The sequence below is a fragment of the Thunnus albacares genome, chromosome 15, assembly GCF_914725855.1.
Source record: "Thunnus albacares chromosome 15, fThuAlb1.1, whole genome shotgun sequence".
Classification (NCBI taxonomy): Eukaryota; Metazoa; Chordata; class Actinopteri; order Scombriformes; family Scombridae; genus Thunnus; species Thunnus albacares.
Window position 1 is genome coordinate 7,860,320 of NC_058120.1, and position 17,842 is coordinate 7,878,161.

Genomic DNA, 17,842 nt, shown 5'->3' on the forward strand with positions numbered 1-17,842 from the left:
AGGTCGGCTCTTAACATACTGAGACAAATGTAGAGCAGCTTGGCTGTCACTTTGTATGTCCATTGAGACTGTATAAAGTGTAGCTTTTATGGATTGAAAGAAGCTCATCGGGGTTAAGAATACCTTAAACAACCCCACTGGAAGAAACCACAAGCATGGAGGTCAAGCTACAAACCAGGCTGTTTTTTAAGTTCTTGAAAAGTTGATGCTTTGAGGATGAAAAGTTTTCACGTCAGAAGTAATCAGTTTTTTACACTTCAGCCTATCTAAGATAATTCCATGTTGAAATTCAATTTATTAAGGCCTATCTTAGCTTCCATAGAGATCTGACATGGCAAGAAACAAAGGTAGTCAGGTGATAATACAACCAAATTATTATTTGGTAATATTATCATTATTATTCTCAAAACTGCCCGTTTGTACACATCAATCAGTTTTAAAAACTTACGGTTAAACTGTGACCTTCTGTACATTCTGTGGTTTTCCTGTGGCATGAAGGATTATTGTTTTGAGGACACTTACTTTTTAGATTTATTTTGAGATTTCACCTCAGATAAAGTGGTTTAGATTATCTGGCTAAACTGTTGGCCTCTTTTCAATCTGATCTAAGTGTTATGTCTTGCCTGTCAGACTTTAATGTGGTAATGTCACCATGTTCCCAGATCTCAGAAGTCATTTTGATGAGTAAATACTGTCATGAATGATAGAAATAATGGCAAAAACTACTCGAATTATGCAACTGATTTTTCCATTAAAAGATCTAACAATACCACACAGTTTATTATTATTCCCCTGCAAGGCTTCTTAGTTAATTTTTCCGTTTCTTAAATAAGCTATTATGCAAAATGGCACAACTCACTGTTCAATACAGAACATCATCATCATGATTTATGTGACAGAGGAGCAGAAAGAGAGAAGAGATGGGAGAAGTGATTGAGATTTTGCTTCCGTCTTTCCTGTCTCCTCTGATAGCAATCAGTGTGGGTGCCTGTGTATCGGCTTTATCCTTTCATCTCATGTGTTTGCAAAGCTTGTGTATATTTGTGTGTGTGACTCCCTGGAGGTAATGTGTTGTACAGTAATTTGACAGTGTGACACAGTTAGAATGAATTGGCTGCAACAGAAAAGAGCAACACACATCAGTGCTGTGGACAGATAATCTGGTTAGGCTGAGGACACACTACACCACTGAGCAGACTGAGAAGAGATTTAAGATTACACACCTTTCTCGAGCACACACACTTTGCACAGCACACACGCTTCATTGTCAGTTGGATGACAGGGAGCACACACTGGTAGATTTACTAAACAAACTAGATCACAAGTTAGAGTTACGGAAAGGACATTGGATAAAAAGTTGAATTTAAGGAACACGTTTTTTTTTTTTAGTTTTAAAGAGGAATTTCACTGCTGTAAATAAGATGATTTCTTAAAACTTATGACTAGAGAAAAATGAGAAAAAGGCTGTATATTCCCCAGTTGCTCTAAAGGGGGAGATCCTAAAACAACCAGAATACATTGTATGCTTGCGGTCCCATCCAAGGTTAGGTGTGTTTACATAATGCAGGTGGTGAATTTGTTTCCTATCAGAGTATGATATAATATTCTGTGAAAAAACAAAGTCAGGGCTACCCAAGTATCCCAAAATGTGTTGCAGTACAGAGTTCTCAGTCCTATCTCCATTCTGTCTCACAATTCTCATCAGGCACTGGTCAATGCTGTAAAGTTACTCTGGCCTCGGCACCACTCTTTTGGCTGTGGCTATAATGTTGCTCCAGTGGTCACTTGCTCCTTGTGTGATATTCGGCCTTGTAACAGTAGCGCAGTAGCCTAGGTATGACTCCAAGTCATATTGTAAAATATAATTCAAATACATATCAAATACATTTTAGATTCAGCTTTTTCTGGGGCTCAAAATTCTCTGGGTCCTTGTCGGTGGAATCACAGAGTTTACCCAAAATAAACTCAGCATCTTGAAGTTTGTTGCAGTGCAGAGTTTTCCATTCTGTCTCCATCATGGTGCATCTGCCACAGATGCTGCACAAGTCATCACAGAGCACTAGTAGATATTGCAAAGCCACTCCAGCTGCAGCACCTGTCTCTTGGCTGCAGCTGTAATGTAGCTCTGGCTGTCACTTCTTCCTCCATACTCTGTTGTGTCTAATTCTACAGCACAGTATCCGGCCTCAGAACAGTAGTGCCACATCTCTGTTTCCAATGTCATATCATGAAACTAGTTTTCTTCCAAATATACTGATATATTACTGTCTGCTTTTCCCTATTGCTAGCAAGAAAATATGCTAGATGTGATGTTTTGGTCAGAGTTTGAGGACACCCCCCTTTGAAAGTACTTGAAGGCACCACTACAAAAAATGAGAAGTAGTTTGTAGTCAAAGGAAAACCTCCAGAGTCCGCCAGATGACTTTTGCCAGACTTTTGCAGCTGGATGAAGATGGATAGTATAATACAGGGAAGACAACAGAAAGTTTAATTTCATTCATATATAGGTACTTCCCACATTAGAACCACAGGAATTAACTTGATGATCCGTGAAGTTGTCCTTTATGGTTTTGGGATCGGCCCATCTTCTTGGGGCCTGTCTGTGTAGAGTTTAAATGTTTTCCTGGTCTACGTGGCTTTCTTCTGGTTTTCTATGTATGGGTTAGCCCTGTGATAGACTTTTGCCCAGTCGAGGGTGGGCGCTGTATCTCACACAATTAGGGTTGGGTACCGTTCTCATTTGAACCGATACCTTTCTGACAATATCAACAAAAACTGAAAATGAATTTAATTGAATTTAAGCACTGTCTTTTAATTTACTGGATGGTTAGAAGGGATAGTTAATCTTTGTACAGTTGATGTACAAATGTATTAATTCTTCATCATCTTGTTTTTGTCATATGACCTCTGTCATCTTCAAAATAAAAGAAAGGTATACTCTCTCTTTGTTGAAAATTTTCATTCACTTTCTCTTACTAACAGGCTAAGCACTTCAGTGGCCCACATAACAGTCACTACGTTAGTGTTTTGTGACTTCACAATCCTACAGATAGTGACAAAGGGAATGCCCTGATAGTTTTATTAAATTTGAGGAATTTTAAACAGTGAATATAATCTTCAACCTTTGATTGGATGTAAGGCTGAATATTGTTACCAAAACAAGTACTTACTTACAAAACGAGTATTTACTGCATATTTACAGGATTACTCATTCAGATGAAAGACGTTTTTTTTGGTCATGTCAGGTATGTTATGAAGTGATTGACTAATACTGGCAATTTTATCCTGATTCTTCAAGATTCATTACGGTAAGATGTTCTGGTAGATGGCTAAGGCTGGCAATATTTAATATACTGGAAGTGAAATGTGGCAAAAGAGCCAAAATTCAAAATTACTTAACCCTATCTGGGTTTCACCAGACCCATATATACTGTCAAGAGAATTCTTGCAAGTTCAAAGCCTATGGAGCATGAGTAGCATTTTAAAAAACACACTTAACAGATCACACATTAATAAATGTATCATAGATCATACAGCCGGCCTCAAGTGTTGCAAACATCCCTCATTTTCTAATGAATTCTTTCTGATCTCCACTGCCCTACAGAGGATCAACAAGAAGGACTTAGTCTAATACAAGTGGCCTAATGTTTCCCACATTTACATAAAACTTTCAACCAATTTGTCATATAAATCAATTAATCTTTTTTTTTTTTTTTTACAAACTGTTGTGTGGTCAAACTTTATTTAAACTCACAATAATGGAAGATCACAAAGTTTCCAGTGATACATACTACTGTGTAGCATGTTGGATTTTTGTGTCTTTAAGTCTCAGTGAAGTGTTGAAACAATTCAGTGTCTATGCATATAGCATACATATAGTAAGTGATACTATTATACAATTTGGATGTTTTTTGGTGCTGTGTTTAGAGGACTCACCTCAAACTGAAAATGTAAATTGATAACCCACAGTTCCTCTAAGATAGTTTCAAAATGCCTTAATGTGTTTTAAAATTCCAAATTACAATAAATTATTTGTGCACTTACTGTAAATGTATTGCATTATATTACCATTCATGATTCATAACAATACACATCCTTTATTTGATTTTAAAGGGGAAAAACATCATTCATCATTATTATTTCTTTAAGTTAGCAAGTATTTATGAGTCCATCCACTTATTTAAGAAATTTAGCATTTTAAAAGGCTTTTAACAATGACAGGAGGGGGCACAATACACAAGTAAAATTAAACTTATTTCATGAATTGTTGATTTTTTTACTGATAGAATTAGTCCTTGTTGTCTGCACCATCACTGATGAATACAAATCCAACAAAACAATACTACAATGATTTATGATGAAGAATTAATTTTATGGGACTAGTGTGAGCCACTGTATGTGTTTCATGTGTGCACTGTACTAAGATTAATCATCTCTTCTAATCATCTTGTAAATGAAAAGGCAGTGCTTAAATCCAAAACAAAATCAGTGTGTTCTTACGCATTACAGCATTCAAAAAATGTATTTAATACACTCAAGACTCAAAGTGTCTTGGATTTCGTACTTCTTGTTTACATTTGTTTGTACTGATATCACATATCTTGTCATACTTTGATAAGATGTCTGGCATTAAAAGGTGTGGTAACTCTCTGGATCGCTGTATTCTTTCTTGCAGAATAATAAGGCCAGGCTGTGTATGTACAAATTCATTTATTATTCATTTTTCAATAACTGTAAAGACCCAGCACCATGTGTGTCTTAGTCCTTTGCACGGAAAAGAAAACTATGTTCCGCTGTGAATGCCAGTCTTGTTAGGTACACTTAGAGACTCACAAAATCACAAAGCAGACATAAAACCCAGACAAAAGCACCTGAGGTCACACTCCATCCGCAGCTGTCCTCCCTTGTGTCTCACAACCACAAAAAGAAAATGTTTTGTGAAATTTAAAATAGATGTCTTAAATAAATAGACAAACTGTCACATGATGGCACAGGACAAATATTCGTATGATGACACAGGACAAGTTAATTCTGGGCAAATATGCACTACTGCACTTCCTTTAAAATGTTGAATTTTACTTGATTTCATACATTCTATGTATTCTATGTTTTAACTTTGCTTTTATTTATTTATTTTTATTATGTATTCTATTTTCACTTTATTTTATCTTTTATCAAAATGTTTTATTTTCCCTCTTATGTATATGTTTTTATGTTAATTATTATGTTAATGTCTTTTATGTCTTTCTCGTTGTGAAGCACTTGGTGCATGTAATTTCTTTTGTTGTAAAGCACTTTGAGCTACATTTTTTCGTATGAAAAGTGCTATACAAATAAATTTATTATTATTGTTATTATTATTATTATTATTATTATTATTAAATCTTGCGAATCGTAATCGTTTATTTAAGCCAAATTCCACATCCATGGGCCAGTTAATTAGGCTATATTTACGGTAATTATTTTCATTCACTCATTCAACTCACAATTCAATGTCCCAATTTGATTCGATTTCCAATTCGATTCAATAGGGATATTTCAGTTACCAATTTTGTTTGGATATGAAAGAGATTCTCAAAGAATTAATGCTGTAAATTGTGCAAGGAACCGTCTAACATGCTGCATTATTAAAATATTGTTTAAATTAAAAATTGACCCCAAAGCAGTTACATTAATATACTTTTTATTTGTTAGCTTGGTTAGCTGTTAGCTCTGTTAGCGCCGTCACCCATTTGAAAATCACGGTGTATTTGTGGTGTCCACACTGCGGCTGTCAGCAGCTCAAACTGTCAGAACAAACTGTCAGAACAAACAGTCTGACAGCAGCTTGAGCAGCAACATGGTAAATTACTGTTAAATAAAGATAAATGAGTCGCTCTTACTGAAGGCTGGCCACACGAAGGGGTTAGACCTTCACGCATCCACAGGCATATATTAAAAGATCGATCTCTAGATTAAAATATCATATTTTTACAGAAAGTACTTTAATGCTTACCTTCCCCACTGCATACAGTATGCATGTGAGTGGGCATTGAGCCACGCTTTTGTATTTTCTGGTCTTTTTTCCTGAGTAGCGTAGCTATGACATCACAACAACATGATTGGTCAGTTGCAATGATGGTCCTGGAGCAACATTAATTATGATGTCATAGGAACATAATAATAATATCAGATCATCATAATATCAGATCATGTGAGGACCAACAGCAGGGCATCTCACTGAGGAGTCCTCTATTTGAAGAAGTGCTAATCAGTGGGTGGAATGAAACTTACAGACTGTCGGCCCTCCATGGCCCATGGTTGGCCATCACTCGCCACAACACTAGTATCAATAAAATATGGTAATACTTTTCTCAACACTAGAGGGGATGTTCTGGAGCAGTACTGAAGATGTGTAACCAAGATTTCAGGGGCTTTAAAACTGAGCAAAAACTCCATTCTATTCTAGAATTGAATGTAAAATTAAATTGTAATGAGATGAAAACAAAACAAAGAAACAAAAAAACTCACACTCTGCTTCAGTTGAAGCATATTTACTGTACTAAAGTCCACTTCATTAATGCAACTAATATGTCACACCTGCAGTAATGTTTTCTACTTGTTACTAGAAATTAGTTGGCACTTGGCAAGAACAGGAACAAGAAACTGATGAGACTTGATGAGACAGTAATATACATCACATATCTGAAATACTAGATGTAGAGCTGGCATTGCAATATTTTATAAATTCAGTATTTACCATCATTGATGAACATGCATCTTTTAAAAAGCTTAGGGTTAAAGATAGATCAAGTCCCTGGTTCTCCACAGAATTATTAATGATATTCAAGGCAAGGGACAAAGCCTGGGCTTTAGAGAAATATACCGGTGAAGGAACCCGTTGGCTGATTTTTAGACAACTCAGAAATAAATGCACATCCTCCCTGAGAAAAGCAAAAGGCAATTATTACATAGAATTAATCTCTACCACCTCTACAAATCTGTCAAAATTCTGGAAAGCAGTAAATATAAATAATAACAAATCCCCTACATCTGTTCCTTCTCATGTGACATTTAATGACTGCTCAACAAATGAGACATGAGAGATTTACCATGCTTTAAACACACATTTTGTTGCTGGTGGAAATCTGTTTGATATGGTGTACTCAGTATCAGCTCTAAATAATAAGCCCTTGGCTCATGTGCCCTCCTTAAACTGTACCTCTCATTTCACCCTAAAGGCCTTCACTCCCTCTACTGTTAAGGAGGTAATTCACACAAGCTATCGATTACAGGAAAGCAACTGGAGAGGATGAACTAGACCCTTATTTTTTAAAGCTATGTGCTCCATTTATTACTGGACAAATTACATAACTTTTTAATCTTTCTATCTGTAATGGAGTTGTCCCTCAGGTCTGGAAATCTGCACATGTAGTCCCACTGCATAATGGTGGTGATAAAAATGATCTCAAAGCAGACCTATTATGCTCGTTTCCAGCTCTGTATTTTTATTATGGGACTCCACTAGAGTATCTTTGCATGATTCACTGTTCAAAAAACTCCTTATTCATCTTATACTGGCCCTTTATGCAGCCCCTCAGTTCAGCCTCTATCTTTAACAGGTTGTCTTATGCCTGAATCCCACTGGGTGCGTACGCGTTGTGTTCTGGCTCCGAAGTGGTTTTGTCCCGTCCTCCGCACAGCATCCTGCCCCACAGGGAGCGTTTCAGAAGCAGAGCATTTTGACTGCAGTCAAGCCATCTGCCTTATAAATTCAGTTGCACTGCTACTACAGTAATTACGGCAGGCAAGCAAAAGCCCAGAGTGCCTTTAGGCTACCGTAATTACTGCAGTAGCAGCGCAACTAAACTGCCCAATTTTGTTGACTTGCTCATTTCTTTCAACTTCTAAAAGGTACCAATAATTTTGTCGAGGCTATTTTAGAATGTCTTTGTAGAATAAGCATGAATTCAGTTATTTTCACAACTTTTTGTTTTGTTCCTCTGCAAACCAAACATAGATATGCACTGATAATAAAATATATTTTAATTTCAACACTGTTTGGGGCAAATGGTGCATTATTTCAATAAAATCCAAGGGTACCAATAATTTAGGCCACGTCTGTATGTTTTAGGCTGTCTGTCAGCACGCTCTGACAGGTCAGGTTTGTCATATCTTAACACTGGCTGACGCTGTTGTGAAACTAAAGGTCAAAAAGTTCATGTAGAATATAAAGAAAAATATACGTATATACTAACATCGGCTCTGGCTTTCTCTTCAGTCAAATTTTCTCCTCTTCCTCCTCAGACTGTAGATCTGATGTGTTGCATGTCAGATTTCTACAGCAGTTGTCGTGCCTCAATGTAATGATCTAAAAATTAAATATGGTTAAAACTTCACTTGAGTTTCAAATTAACAGTATAAAAAAACAGAATTATAGACAACTGAACAGAACAAGGTTGATTAAAATGATTTTTTTTTCAAATTACATAACAAGGTAAATAAGGCAAGCTTACAATAGCCATTTCTTATTAGAATATTATTTGAGAATTAGCATACCACATAACTTAGTAACTCTGACATCATAGGTTAACTAGTCAGGTCCAGGCTCCTCTGCATTTTTCACTGCCTTGTCCACTCTTTTCGTCACTTATGTAATTTTGCCAATAGGCGACACCATCATTATTAATAAGTAATTGGTGTGGCAGCTAGAGCACCAACAAAAGGAATGGTCCAATTTTATCTGATTAGTCACTGGCGTACTGTGATGATTAAGCTCCTCTTATCAGAAACAATTTACTTATTTATATTCTCTGACAAAACTGACAACATTTAAATTAATTCCTAACATATTAATATTCTGAAGAGGTTTACATTTTTCTCCTGGCACTTGAATCTTCACTTGAAGGTTTGATAAATAAGGGCAAATGTTTTAGTAGTTCATTTGGGTTTGAAAACATTAGGTATACTGCATAACATGTAATGACTGAACAGCAATTATAGGTTTGGTGTACATATTGAAGACAAGCAACCTACACAAAGCACTTACAGTCGATTGTTGTCCAGTTCCACATAGATTGCAGTGTATGTGGTAATGCAGTCAGTGTCAGTTTTTGTCACAGTCTCTGAATCTAATTTTGCATAAACACCCATCCAATCAAAACGAAAGTGTGCAACCTCTTCAATTTTAACAGCTAATATTAGAACACAAGAGCCACAACTGATACTACCATCAATTCTACTACTGCACCATCATTCTTCCTGGGAAACAACAATAATGACAACAAGCTAAAAATGGCTTCATCCTTGGTCTTTTAATTGCCAATTAGAAAAAAAGAAAAAGCTGATAAGCCTCAGTGGCTGCTTAGTCAATAGTGCTTGGTAGAACTGCCAGCCAAGCAAGAGGGACTGCTGCCAGGTACTGACCCAAATCTGTACAGCAGTGGGACAACTGTGCGCCACCTGGACACTTCTTTTAGTTTTAGCTGAATGAGCCCAAGTTTGACTGTGAATGTGCGTGCATATTTGCTTTAGTATACACTATTTGAATATTTGATCTTCCTTAAACAGTTTTTTTTTTTTTAAAAATCTAATAAAACACACATCAAAGATCAAAAGCTGTAGAGTTACTACCCTAAAACTGGACAAATGACAGAACCGTGGAGTTTTTGTTGTTTCTAACCCTAAATGCATGAGACATCCCAAAAATATATGAAATAGGGGTATGGCCACAAAACCATCCCTATGAGACAAAACAACACATTTTTGAACAAGCCCTGAAACTTTAACACAATTGAGTATATCTGATGTTTGTGAAATTTTATGACTATTCATATAGTCAGAGTTGAATGGGTAAGTGAAGAACAAAGACCTCTCTGACAGTTCTTTGTATACAACATACACTCCATCACTGCATTTTACAATGTTATGTATGTGACATGTCATTTCCAATGACAAAAACATTAGCCCTAGTTGAACCTTTAACAGTCCACTTGTCACAGCCCATCTCACCACACTGTGCTTTCACCGACAGTCCACCTACAATTGGCCCAAAAATGTGTTGCTTTTTTAAAGAGGTACCATGTAAAGGAGCGTCAGTAATTCTCATCTATTACAATTGGATAATTTGGACAAGGGGAAAGTCTGGTTTTCTGACTAGCATTTTTCAGCTTGTGAAGGTAGCTTTCATAGAGAAATGCAGAAAATGAGTCAAGGCAACCATGTCGTTGTACTTCATCTGACAGGTGGACCAAAGCATGTACATTATAAACAATTTGATCTTTGCCATATATTTCACAAAAGTGACTAACAAAAGATCTAAGGTGTGAGCATACTGTGTGTGGCAGGATAGTCTAGTACTTACTAAGATAGCAATACCAAAGAAGAATTACATGAAATTACTGTACATATTTCTGTCCCGAAAGGTACCTAGCATTACAGGTCCTGTGCACAGCAGAAACTGCCTTCATTCAGTGGCCTTCCAGCGATCTAATTCCTTCAGCGATCTGAGCTTTTAGGCAAACTTTACAGGAATATATAGAACGTGTTTTGCCAGCATTCTTTCTGCTGTGTTTGCAGGTACTTGGAAACTCAGATGACCCCTGAGTCAGATGTGTAGCGTTCGCCTAACAACACCTAAACAAAGCTAATGCATATAATCTAGAGGGAATTGTGAAACCATGCCAACACTACTGCCATGAAATGCATGTAGCCCCTCATGATGACAATTCTTATCAACCATGTTGTCAAATGATCTATCTGTCCTTCATGGTCTGTACATGAGTATGTCATGCATCTGTTAATGTATTTTTCAGGTGGCACACATTTGTCACAGCCATGGTAGGCATTGTGGTTCTTTGTGTTTTTAACAAAGGACTTGGCTGTTGTGTCACAAATGACTGTGTCCAGCTCGAGCTTCAATTTCTTACCCTCTAAATCAAAACCTTTTTCAAGCTGTTGTAACTCAGTAACAAAATCTCCAAGGAACTCTTTTGCTCAGCTGGGTTTCTTTGGTCCACAGAACAAACCCGTCAGTACTGGTTCTTTCATGGGAACACTCAGTAACAGACCAAGGATGGGCCAAAGTTGCAGACTAGACTTGAACAACAACTGTTTTTCAAAAAGCACCTAGCAACAAATTTAGCTACTTTTAAAACTTATTTGGAACTTTTTAGCAACTTTTGAAAAGTGATTCAAACGCTAAAATGCATTTCCTTCTAAATGACACAAAAACAATTTTCTCTGTCACACAGACACAGACAACACACAGTATGTCTGCCTGGCTACAAAAGTACATAAAGGGCTTTTAATTTGAAACGACGGATACAGGAAGTGACGACACGTTGCGACACCACACATGGCTGAGGAGTTTGTCTCTCCCCTATCTGTTCATCGACTAGGCAGCCCACTGTGTGCAGTAAGCAAACGGTTAAGTTAAAGATAAGTTATTGCTAAGAAGCTTTTTCTTCTTGTTCCTACAGTTGAATGTTTGAGCTTAACTGTACAGAATGATGCATGTGCAGCGTTTGGTTCTGTCCCAGTCTGGCTCTATGTCCCTCCACCAGTCCACCAGATGCCCTCAGGCTTTTCTGCCGGTTTAAGACTGGATTGAGTGGGAAGAAGGACAGATGAGATAGGTTGCAGATTACATTTAAGGACCACTTGAGAAACTGTTGCTTTCTACATTGACTCTCGTTGGAATTAAGTGCTAAAGTGAACTGAAACACTAGTTATGTTACTCAGAGCTGCAGCTGTCTTTTAGTTTGATTTATGTTGTCACATGCAGCCTTAATATGCAAGCCACTCTGCTTGACAGACTTATTTATTCATATTTTTGTCAACAGCAATGTATGCTGAAGTTTATTTTGTTGTGTGCTCATTGTGACTTGTGCACTTATTCAAGTTGTGTTCATGTGAGTTGTGGGGTTTTTTTGGTTTTCTGCTTACTCTGTGTTTCCCTTCTGTGTTCCTGTGCTCCACACCTGCCCTGTTCCCTGTGTCAACCCAGCCAATCAGCTCCCAGCCTGGTTTTCAGTTCAGTTTTGTTGAATCCTTTGTTCAGTATTGTTCAGTTCAGTTTCGCTTTGCCTGCACTCCTGAGTTCTATTCCTGAGTTTAGTGTTTAAAAAAAGTTTTTTCAGCCTTGACCCCATGACCCCTCCCCCACTCACTCGCTGTGTATTCTCTGGAAAATGACCAACTGTATTCACACATGGCCTCAATCAAACATTACACAGACTTTGTACTAGGGAGCTGGCAGGGTAAAATCCGTTGAATGTCTGGTCCAAGTAATTCAGACATTTGCATTCTCATATACAACTCCTCTGGATAATGTCCGGATAACTTCAGGGTTGCAGTTTATATGTGTGAAAGGAGCTTGAGACTGTCCATCACATCACCATCCCTTGGTTAGCGAGTGAACGATCAATTAGCAAGTGTCTGGCCACAGATCCTGATTGAGATGTGAGAAAAAAAACTACGTTTTAACAAACAGGTTAATGATCATCAAACCATCATTAATTCCTTGCATACTTTCTGCATTTTTCTAAAATATTTCCACAACTCTAATTTCACCTTCTTTGATGGTGGAAATGAGTTAGGAAGCTTATGCTTTTGATAGATACCAACTGAAAAATTGGAAGAGAGTGCTTGTGAATAAATAAAAGTGAGGAGTTGGTGTTATACAAAAAATATTACCATAAGCTGACAATGAGAAAATAACAAAAACTTAGAAACACAATTTAACTTCTTCATGTTGCTTCTAAGTATAATACATTTCTCATGATATTTGCCAGAGATTATATAATGATCCGATAAAACACAGCATGAAATAGGGCTGGATATCAGCACTGGTCTCGAGATTCAATTTGATTTGATTATGATTCACAAAAACCAGAATGGATTAATTTCAATTAATTTTGATTCAATTCTTGATTCAGTGACATAAGATAAATACTAATATTGCATTAAATACTTCTCGATTCATCCTTAACTTAAACGTCTACCTTCAACAAGTAAGCATTATTTGAATATAAAACTGGGTGAAGTGCAAATTACTGGCTGAATAGTAAACACATTTCTCAGTTATAAAAATAATAATCAAGGATTTTTTTTTTCTTGGGCACATGCAAAAAGCCTAAAACATGACACATCTGTTTTATGCTTACATGTGCATAACAGTTGAGCAAGAATAATAAAAGACATGCAACACTTGCAAAGGTTTCATCATTATGCATATTTTAAAAAGTAAATACTATCACATACGGCTGCGCATGAATTTTCAGTACCAGCTACTTCAACTAAGTACAGAACACTTAAATGATCAATGTGAGCGCAAACAGCAGAAAATGAAAGTCCACTCATTAATTCATCTGCACTGTTTGTCTTTGTGTTTCTGTTTACAAGACATCATGCTACTCCTGCTTTCTTTGTAAATATCATTATATATTCAAAACCAAATGCATATTTTTTTATACAGAGCCGTTAATACACAACAGTTTGAAACATGCAGACATGAGCCGAGGTCCTGGACACGGTTTGTGCTTCTCTTGACAAAAAACATGAACTGGTACTTATTGGGCACATTTTAATCAGATCAGGGCTTACATTTATTGTTAGATGTGGGGGCACAGTTATAAAAGTCATATAAGTAATAAAGTTATTTTATATTAAACATACAATATGTATAAGACAAAGGGCAAAACTGACTTAACTAGAAGATTACTAAAGAATATTTAAACATAATGTGTACTTGGGACCTAAAATGGACAGAAATATATTGTTTTTGATCAATGTATCCTTTTCTACACTACAAATTCTTTTGAAAATCTGAATCCATTATCAAATTCCCTTTTTTAATCTAAATCCTTTCAAAACTCGTAGAGAAGCTTTCTATGGTAACTGTTCAATTATTGAAAGCTACTAAAATTATAAATAACTAAAACTCAAAATATCCAGCTAAAATCTGTAGGTTGAGAAAACAGAAATCTCCACAACAACCTGAAAATTAGATCAGATAGAATTTAATTCATCCTGAAAGTAATTTTGCCAAAGATGCTCAGTATACACAGTAAAAATAAATATATACATAGTGACAGAATATATCCATATTGATTAAATACATATTTACACAGTGAAACAATAGCAGCCTACTGACTATGGCACACCTTAGTTTCCAACAGCTACTTGCTCCAAATAATGAAGGTCCTGATTCAGTTGATCCACTTTAAATATTGATATAATTTGAATCTTTTTTTTTTTCCTTTTTCTGACTTGAGAAAATTGACATGACGCAGTCAGCTTTTCTAGTAGAGAGGACATCTCATTCTGTTGGAGTTGTACCGTACTGTATTGATTGTATAGTGGTGTTATAGAGTGAAGTTTCTTTTACGTCATAAACAATCTTTGGCTTAGTTCAAACAGCTGTGTTGTGTTGAAGCCTGTTTCCCCACAGAGAGTACACAAGCCAAACAACACCAAAGTTTCATTTTGGCCTGCATCAAGCTAAATCATGCAATTAAACATTTGTTAGTGACAACTGATATGATGTGATGTTTCACATTTTAATTGGTGACAGCACCAGCTAAAAGTGGGAAGTGGCTATCTGAATGTTTTGTACTCTGAGCTTTGCTAACAAGAGTGTCAAAACTCAAGTCATTCACACCAGTGTGCCCAAACAATTTTTCACACTGTCATACTATAATTTTCACTCACATATGCGAGCGAAATGCATTTCCTTTCTTTTCAGAAAGAAAAATATGTACATTTATTAGATTTTAAAAGCTAATTTGTGTGTGGACCATTGTCAGAATTTGACAAAATAGTCAGCTAAATTAAGTTTAAAACTGTATTTAATCTTACTTTACACAGGTGGCAGATAAGGATGAAAAACAGTCAGACCCCAGATCAGATTGGCACCAAAGATGTATAATGTAGAACATTAATGTATCTTAATATGATTTAATTACTTGAAAGAAGTTGTGGACATTTCCCTTTCTTAAGCCCCATTTTGATCAACATTAAAGGTGGAGAACATATTCAAGGTGCCCCTTGGTTATTCAACTCATCTTTCCAGATGGGATTTTAACCATCAGGAAATTACAGGATCTGGTCTGTAATAGACACAGACATTCAGCAGAATGAAGCCAAAAGCCTCCACAGTGGAGCGCAGAAGACTTGAAGGTAAGGCAAAGATAATGAGGGAGGTGAATTTGAGTCAAAAATCATCGTCCTTCTCAGAGTCATTGCTCAAATCTTAATACGCAAACATGAAAAACTGTATCTTTCAGTGTGTTTAACTTCCCAAGGATGACAACTCCAATGTAAATCACCAATTTACGTCCACAAATCCACTTAGAAATCAGAGAAAAAAGACGTTTCAGAATTTGCCTGAGAATAAGAATAAGAAATAATTAATCCCAAGGGAAATTTAAGTGTCACAACAGCATTGTCCAGTACAGATCACAAATTAAGATAAATAGTTAAATAGAAAAGGTTGTTATTACACAATGTGCAGTAATTATGTACATAGTATATAATAAAATGAGAGTAGTGAGATAGATAAAACAGTTATCCATTGTGCAATGATTATATACAAAGTAAATAATGAAGTATGGTAAAAATAAAACAAGTAGGATTATTATGCAATGTGCAATAGAAACATTGTTATTATACATTGCACAGAACGATAGTAATAATTATATTGTGTAATTCTTAACCAGTTGTCAGTTATTGTGAGAAAGGGGGAAGCATAGGGTGGAAAATGTCAGCCTAATCCCATGTTGCAGCAGAGACGGGAGGAGTTGTAAAGTTTGATGGCCGCCGGCAGAAATGACCTTCTGTATGGAACATTTAGGGGAGATCAGTCTGTTGCTGAAGGTGCTCTTCTGTTTAACAAGCCCACCATGGAAGGGATGGGAGATGTTGTTTAAAAAGCTCACCAGCTTGATTAGCACCATCCTCTCCGCCATTGCCCATCATCATCTTATTTTGAAGTTTTCTTCAGTATTAAAGTAATCCAGTCATAGTTGTCTGTACATCCATGGCTACATTGTAAACAGGAACTTCTAATAGCTTTTTCGACATGACATTTTAATAGAATCAATTTGCCAAAACATAAAAAAAATATCAGCTAAAAACGAGGTTCAAAGAGTAAATCAGCACCTGCGGACATTACAACCCCATTTGATAAGCTTTTATGGGATCTTGCTCTCCTGATAGTTTTATTTTTTCCTGTCATCATATTGGTTCTCAAAAAGGTCTACAGTATGTGGTGTAAGTATGTTTCCATCTATCACATCAGCACAAACACTTTTTAGTTGAAGGGCAGATCTTCCCGTGGAAAAAACTCAGAGATCCACTTTCAATAAATGGAGGTATACATCAGACCAGCAATACATCATCCAGAGTATGCTCATCACCATGCCCCTTTTTAGGGGAAAACAATCCTGCGTCCCACATAGACGGCAACAGTGTTAACACTTTAAACAAACTGGTTTAAATGAATAACTCTATGCCAAAGAGTTGCTGTGTAGTTGGTTGCACCAACAATAAATCCAAAAATGCTGATCTCCAATTTGTCCCCCTACCATGTCCTAAAAAAGATCCCAATAGAAATGCTTTGTGGCTCCAAGCTACAAGAAGGGAAGAGAACAGGAAGCTATGGGACCCTGCATCTCCACACATGTGTGTGGAAAACAAGGGAAGAGCTAACTTAGCTAATGCTATATAGTGCTGTGAAGGGGGATGATACTGTATGCAAAGCCATGATTGGGCTCAGCTCTGCACTTTTTTTCATGCTTGCACAAGTATCTTGTCCAGTTCATTAAGCCAAGGAGGGAGTTCAAATTGCTCACTAAAGACCAGCTTTTCCTCACCTTACTGAAACTGTGCCAGAGTCCATCCATGGTCCTCTCGTGCCAAGTTCTGGACATGAGACACTCTACCATACAGGACATGCTCACAAAGTGACTAAACATGATGTATGCCAAGAACACCTTCCTCATCCACTGGCCTGACAGGGAATGCATCTCAGCTACTGTACCAACAGAGATGAAAGTGAAATTTCCTCATCTTACATCAGTCATTGACTGTTTTGAGATTTGTATTGAATATTCCAGGACACTAGAGGCAACGTAAGTACAAAAGAAATAGGACTGAAATGTGCAGGATGTTTATGATTGACATTTTTCCATAGAAAAGAATTTCCATCGTCTTAAATTACAGGTTTGTTTTTTAACCCAGGCCCTATTTAAACATTGTCTGGCATGATGATGTTCACAGTATAGGCTATAGTCAGACACATATTCATATGTTCTACTGAGGAAATGGTCACTAATGTACACTGTATCAAACATTATGGTGAGTTTCATAGGCTAGTTATGCACGTAACTCACATAAATGGCACAAAGCCTAGGCAACTTATGATGTTTGATACAATGTACAGTTTGCAATCATTATATCAGTAGAACATACAAATGACTGTACTGTAGGTTTACAATTTTGGAAAAGGATATGTATCACTTAATTGGTGAGAGGGTGCAATGCAATGCCTAGTTTCTCAATGCTAAAGAGATAGGTGAAATTATGGCCAGACCACAGCATGCCAGACAATGTAGATATAAGGCCAGGGTTCAAAAAAAGTGAATCCATCCATCTTTATTTCACACAGGGCAAAGATTTACCTACATTATAAAAAATAAAAAAGGACAACGGTGAAGTACTTCATTGCCTGTAGCCCAACTGGAAGTATCACATTCCTGTCAAAAGGTTGAGATGGCAGAGCATCCAATGTCAAGATTGTCAGACCCAAAAGAAAAAGTTTTGTTGAGGCATATGACTGTGCACACTCATTTTCCATTTTAAT